This window comes from Pagrus pagrus (assembly GCF_965226575.1).
Source record: "Pagrus pagrus genome assembly, chromosome: 24".
Lineage (NCBI taxonomy): Eukaryota > Metazoa > Chordata > Actinopteri > Spariformes > Sparidae > Pagrus > Pagrus pagrus.
Window position 1 is genome coordinate 7,685,168 of NC_140206.1, and position 7,293 is coordinate 7,692,460.

At 37.4% G+C, this 7,293-nt stretch overlaps 1 protein-coding gene across 2 annotated transcripts in view; it reads right to left on the reverse strand.

Annotated features, from left to right (window-relative positions):
* Positions 1–7,243: 7,243 nt before the first annotated feature.
* The window catches only part of LOC311253222 (OX-2 membrane glycoprotein-like), a 12,718-nt gene continuing 12,668 nt past the window's right edge, over positions 7,244–7,293 (reverse strand). For both annotated transcript variants that reach the window (XM_084347032.1, XM_084347033.1), the window contains exon 8: positions 7,244–7,293. This exon is cut by the window's right edge and continues 2,108 nt beyond it. The gene's annotated coding sequence lies outside the window, so the exon portion shown is untranslated.

A 7,293-nucleotide genomic window follows, 5' to 3' on the forward strand; every position in this document is an offset into this window, starting at 1 on the left:
TGCTGACTCACTTTTGTACTGTTTACTAGAGCCTGACCGATATATCGGCTGGCCGATATTATCGGCCGATATTAGGCACTTTCCAAACTATCGGTATCGGCATTTATAATGGCCGATAAATGAATATTTAAAAAATAAAATATAAACGGACAAAACACCCGTCCCTGTTGGCAACACTCGTGTTCGGGATGCCCTACAACCAGCTGATCCAGCCAGAGTCGGGCAGAGCGGACCAGTTATCCACGACTGAGATCATCGGTGAAGTGTGTTCATGGTAAGTTGACAACTGTCACGAGAAATACATTGCTTGAATAACAATTAAAAGAACATCCTCATCAGTTCTCTTAACTCAAATAAGCATGGCAAAATTTGTGACTACCATTTCCAGTTTTGCTGCTGTTACGTGTAAGCCAAGAGTGAAACTGACTTAGCTAGGAATTTTGATGTTCCTCTGTTGTGATAATGAAACAAGCAAGTTTATTTTTAAAGCATTATCATATTATTTCAGTGAGGACTCATAAATAACTACAAATAACTAATGTTAAGGAAATCTGTTGGATTTTTTATATATACGTATATATATATATATCAGCCGATATATAATATCGGATTTTTAAATCACCAAACGATTTGTATCGGTATCGCCCTTAAAAATCCTTTATTGGTCGGGCTCTACTGTTTGCTCAAAGGTTTGTTTGCCAAAAATGTCCCTTTTTGGGCTGTGATATGTATCTATTTGCCTTCACAACATAATCTGCAATGGGGGTACGCAAACACACAGACCATGGTAATCAAGAACAGGAAGTGAAGTAGACCACATGTCACTTACCGTGGTATATAGAGCAGACCTGCAGCATTAGTTGTTATACAAAACAGGATAGCTTGTACTTGAAGTGTTGCCACCATGAGACTTAACTGCTGCTTGACGATCCTTCACGTGTCCAGCTTAGCGGCGCTCCTTGTCCATTTGGACGCTGATAGTAAGTCTTCGTTATTCTTTCTACATCAGTCAATCAGAGGAGGTCTTTGTTACGGTGTTTGTTTTTCTGTCGCTTAATGTATTCACAAATATGTGTCAGTAATTATGTTTTGCAGTGTTAAAGGATTTAAAGACTGAAAAGGTTTTTTAATATAATTACAAATACAGATATTCTTCTAGACGCACCCAAAGACTCAACAACGCAGCGTGAAAACTCAACACGGAAATAGATTAACATTAATTAGGTTGAAGTCAGTTTAATTCCTAGAGGATGTATAGGTGATGAAAAATATTTAATTTAAGAAATAGAAAATCAGAAATATCATAAAAAATAGCTTTACTTTGGTCCATTTGTCATTTTCACTGGACATTCATTGTTATTTGAGCAGATCTTTTGCCGCACTTTATCCCAAATTTCCCTCCTTTATTAAGATCGGCACATCTAAAACTGAAATAAAAATGTAGTTATGTAAACTTAAACATATGATTGAGAGAATTTGTTTCCGGTAGTAGAGAACCCAAGGCGGAAAAGCGATCTAACCACAAAGATACTACGGGTGACTTCCTGACCTGAATTTTCAGTCTGATGGTCACAGCTGCAGCTAAAAAGAAAACCCATCAAACATTTTCTGTGATCTATTTTTTCTCTGAACCACTCCTACTGACTGATGTTCAAAATGTTAGATTAGTTTCACTGCTGTCCTGTTCAGCGCTTAAGGTTAAGTATTACATCCTGAGTCTTTACAGTCGGTTAAAGATACCTGGAGATACAGATGATGTTCAAACATGCATGTATTTAATCAAGTGGACAACCACCAACGTGTATACATGAATATGTACATTAGCTTTAGTGTGTGCTGCAAAGAATTCATCAGGCCTTCAATGCAAAAAAAATTGCTGGGTGGGGATTCAAATGACGTCACACCTACAACAACACATCCGCATACCTGAACGACTGAACTGATCAATTGCCAGTGAGTCCCAAAACAACATTCATCAATGTTCCCAAAATAAATTTTACAATCACTAGTTTTAAGTCTTCTTTATCAGTATGATGTTGATGTTATTTGTGAATAATCAATTCAGAGGAAACTAGGCGATGAAGCAGGGTATGCTTTAGGGCAACAAGTTGTGGCTCAAAACTCGAGACTTCACAACTGTAGTTCACAAGCCAGTTGGTGACACTGTTTCTTTTCTATTATATTTGCTTTTAAGTGAGGATGAACTGTCCAGTCATTTTTTAACCATATGTTTTTTCATTTTTCTTTTCCAGGAGAAGATTGTGAAGTTGAAATGAGAGTGCGCCGCAACACAGTGTATGAAGGTTTCGTTGGGGAAGAACTTAGGATTAACTGCACAGTTGTTTTCTGCAACAACTCACCACCAACAGTCTCCTGGTTTAAACTTGGGGAAACTAATGCCCCTGTCAATGTCAGCAGTAGCAGCCACATTAGAACAGAGTGGAAAAAATTAGAGGATTCACAAGGGATATTGTTTTTGATCTTTAAAAAGATTCTTATGAGCGACTCAGGTGAGTATCAGTGTCGGAGTGGAGGCAACATGGGTCACAACATCAACGTCTCTGTCTCTGGTGAGTGATTCTTTTGAAACTATTTCTTACTGCTACTAAATGATTTCAGAAGTCGTCATTATTTCCCAAACAATCAGACTGAAGCTGTGTCACTATTTTTGTGGCAAATAAACAATCTGACCTGTTTTTCAGCTCGTGTTGATGACAGTGTTGATCATGCCGATGAGGCTACTTCAGAGCCACGTCAGAATAAATGTACAGGATAAAAACTAATTTCTCTTTGTACATGAACTAAATTTACATACATCAGTGCTTCTTTGATGCTGAGTCAAATGTCACTCTTTTAACTCACAGATGCAGAACCTGCTTTCTTCCCGTATGCGTACCGCATTGTTGGAATCGTGGCGTTTGTCATCGTAGTGATGATTATCTATGTTGCATCGAAATCTGGGTGTAAAGGTAAGAACTGCATAAAACACATGCACATAGAAAATGATAGTATGCATTTAAAATGAATATGTTATGTTACATATTCGCTATGATGATTCTAATAACTGATCTCTCCTGGTGTCAGTACAATGTGTCCATTGTGCAAGAAGATCCAGGGAGATGCCAGATCTGAGCGACCAGTCCCCCCAACATATCTATGAAAACGATCCGTGCTAGTACCTTGAAATCAATCTGCTAAGTTTAGTGTTAAGATATGAGGGCTATGACTAATATCAAACCATTTCATAGTGTTCATTTCAAGCTTTTGTAACCTGTAATATGCATCAGATGTATTCATGTTGTCACTGATTTGTGTGTCAAATGAGTTTGTCAATGCTGCGCTGTTATTATGTTTTTAAGTTAAATGCTTTGTGAGTAATTGATTGTGTTTTCATGACTTAAGAATAATTAAATCATTTTATACAACGACAGAATAATGTACATTTATTCATAATGGTACGTGGGTTTGCTGTCATGAATCATGGCGAATGTTTATTTCTTGTAAATCAACCTGTTATAATACAGAAGTGAAATTTCTTAGGTGAGAAACCACTATTGTTCTACCATGGCTGTGCGTGCGTGTGTGTGTATTTGCAGAAAGTAACACATTTACATATGAATTTTGTTTTGCTTCCTGTACAGTTAACACTCTTTGTGCGCACATCAATTCAATTTTCAGTATCTGTTGTGCATTTGGGAGCAGACAGACAGTCTACTGATGAACAGGAAGCAGAATTACACCACAAATCACATAATCTACTAAGGCTGTAAGAGGTGTTACAGTAAAGGACATACATCATAAACTTACCCTTGTACTCAAAGAGTCTACTCAAACTCAAAAACACTGTATTTGGATGTAGCTTAAATGACAACCAAGCAACAAACAGATTAAAAGGTCAACAGTAGGCTAGTGTACGGAATATTGGCTAACGTGTAGGAGTGATAGTTAGCTGACAACATCTTAATTTAGCGTTTTAGCATGTTAACAATTGCTAACTGGAACCAAACACGAACTAGCTCAGTGATGGAACATACTCAAGTTCTTACTTGACTGTCTGCTAGCAAGCTAATTTAGCACAGCCTTTAATGTGTTTAGCCTAAAACAAGAGTGAATGTTAGCTGACATGATTAGCAAACGAAAAAGCAAAAACAATTATCCAAAACTGATCACATTATTTACTGCAGCGTGTACACATTAACCATATAAGACCTTTAAATGCCAAGTTTGTTAAAAGTAAATGCTAAATAGGGAAAGCAGGTGCATCACTAACATTTTCCATTCTTTGATTTCGACACACACTTCCCTGAAACCAGTCGAAGGTGCTAATGAATTATCGTGAATCCCAACAAGGCGCCTGCCATGTTTCAATATGAGTCACCTTTAACGTACAGTTATTAAACAGCACCTGTTGATGCCAGACAGACGGGGGAAAACCTTGTTTTTGTTCTTTTTTAGCTCATCGCCAGATCAACAGTCTTCCACCCTGAATCCAGGAAATGACATCTTTGGGGTCAGGGTGAAACCAGATTCACATTCGACAAGAACTGAATCAAAAACCTCAAACGACATCCTTGAGTTGAGATTGGATTCTAAAGGTCATTAAGGCATTTGTTGTCTTCAACATGAACCACGTTGAAAAATGATCACCAAAAGATAATTGAATGTAGATTAAAAAAGTCTATCAGATCATAAAACGAGAGTAGACAGTGTGTAATCTTCCACACATAATAACCTGGACATCTATTGACAGTTATATTCATAAACATCACAAAATAAACAGCTGTTCAGCATCTTGATTTTTAGAGCTTGAACGTGTGATTTTGTGGCTACAAGACTATAACCACACTGATCGTCTGATAATGCAGCAGCAGTTTTGTTAAACTAAAGTAGATTGCAGCTGGTTAAATGGCCGAAAACCCGATTCTAATCTGATCTGAGCGGTGATAGTGAGAAGTTGGACGTTCAGCAGGGGCTTCGTGAAGCACGTGGCCCGTAGGATGTGCTACCTCTGTGGTTTTGAAAGTGCTAAAAGTTGAAGCACTTCTTGCACAATCTGGCAGAGGCATTCACACACAAGCGCAAACATAACTGTACCCCACCCAACGCACTGCATCGCCCACCATCCACCATGTCACACATGCAGGTAGAGGCTTGTTGCCCCGTCAGAGTTGTCAACAAGGAAGTACAAAAACTTTGTGTGTTGGAGCTATTTTCACTTGTTATTAGATGTCAATATCTTTCACAGTTAGGCTTGTTTCCTCATTATGTTATTATGATGCAGTGGCATTGGAGAAATTGTGTGCATATGGTATGAATTAAGGCCGTTTAAGTCAAAGAAAAACCTGAGAACTCACTTCTTCCACAAGTAAAATAAGGTCTCCATCTAGTGGTGTAAAAGCAAAACTCAGGGTTCTTGCCTGACATCTCATTAACGTGGTGATACATGGTTGTAGACAGATCAACAAAAGCCCTTAAAAAACATTTAAAAGGAATGTGTGTGATTGCTGGAGTTATTATTTCCTATCAGTGTGACTCCATAAACATTAAATGCCAACGAGAGACCAAAACAAAAAGTGATCTTGTCGTGAAGTCCACTCAAAGTTGGCACACAGTTTCCTCAAGATAAGCCTCGATGATTTCTTAATCATTGTAATAATAAGCTAAATAAATCTGCCAAATGCCACAGTGTCTCCAAACAACAAAGGAACTGCTTACATGTACCCTTTCCTGTTTTTGTGAGGTTTGTGGAAACTGTGAATGGAACAAATGTCTGCACTTACAAGAAAGATGTTTGGAGAAACGTTACAATGGTTCAGTTCAGACTGCAAAGTTGATTTCGAAAAGAGGATAGAGTCACGGAAGCCGACCAGAATAAGGTTACCACTCGCTTTAGAAAGAACAAATGTTATTCTTGAAAAGTTCAACTTATTTTGGACAACCAGTGGTTTGCAGATGTTTTTATCTGATGAACCCCTACATCCCCATCAGATAAACTCCAGTACCCTGAACACTGTCATGTTCCAAATGTGTTCATCTGAACTGATTTTATACTGGATGTTATTTAGGTTTAAGCCTAAGTGATACTGTGAGGCTACAATATGTTTTCAACAATGAAACTGTCAATATTTTGGTTGATTTGGTCCATTTAGCCTACTTCCTTTTGAGTGTAAGAAGCTGGATATTTAAACTATTAAGCCTATAGCTTTTTGCCATTTCTAGAATTGTTATATACCTATTTTTCAACAATTTGTCCATTACTTTTAGCTAACTATTTTAACTATTTATTTCTTTTAGCTAGCTATTTTAACTTTTAGTTAGGCTATCTATTTCCACTGGGCCTATTTGTTAACTCGGCCTACCTTTAGCTACAGCATCTGCTTCAAGTGTTAGCTTCTTTTGGCTAACTATTTCACTTGTTTATCCATTAGCTAATTTTGACCTAAGCATTTCAATTAATTATCTATTTTTTTTAGCTACTTTCATTTAACTATTTCAGGTGTTTATCCATTAGCTACGTTAATCTAACTATTTCAGGTGTTTGTCCAGTATCAGCTAATGAAAAAACATATTAAATAGTTAGCTAAAAGTAGTTAATGATTAGCTACTTACATACTCCATTACTTTACACACACCATTTATTACAAATGTTTGTCCATTTGCCCACTTTAAGCTAACTCTTCATGACTCACTTGCTAACTGTAGTTTTCATGCTATATAATGCAATTCAGTTAACACAACTCCACAATCTTCACATCTAACAACACTCCCTGGCAGCATGTCTACCAAAAATTAACCATGTTTGTCACTTCCCGGTATTTATCAAATGATTATCTTGGTGTGAAACTCAATTTATCCATGACTCACAACTGAATCACGCAAATTCTGGCGTACCTGAAACAACAATAGCGGATCTGGGTGTGTTATTATTGTTTCAGGCTATTTAAAGCTTTACGTATTTGCATTGGTTAGTCATAGATCATTGTGAAAAAAAGGAAAAAAGTGCACCAAGACAAAGATATGCCACTCGCAGGGTCTGAGAGTGAAAGCGTAAAGTCACTGGAGTGGGTTGTGGAGGAAATGAGTTTCCTATTGTGTAAGATTCTGGTGAGGTTACAGTACCACCCACCATCATACACCATAACCCAACTATTGCAAAGGAATCCCAGCTATCATTTGCATGAAACGTACTCAGTGTCTCCAAAACACACACAATAAAAAAAATCAGCGGTGAAACAACAGCATATAAAGTTTCAGGTTTTTATTTCTGATCCACATGTAACTTCAGCACCAGTA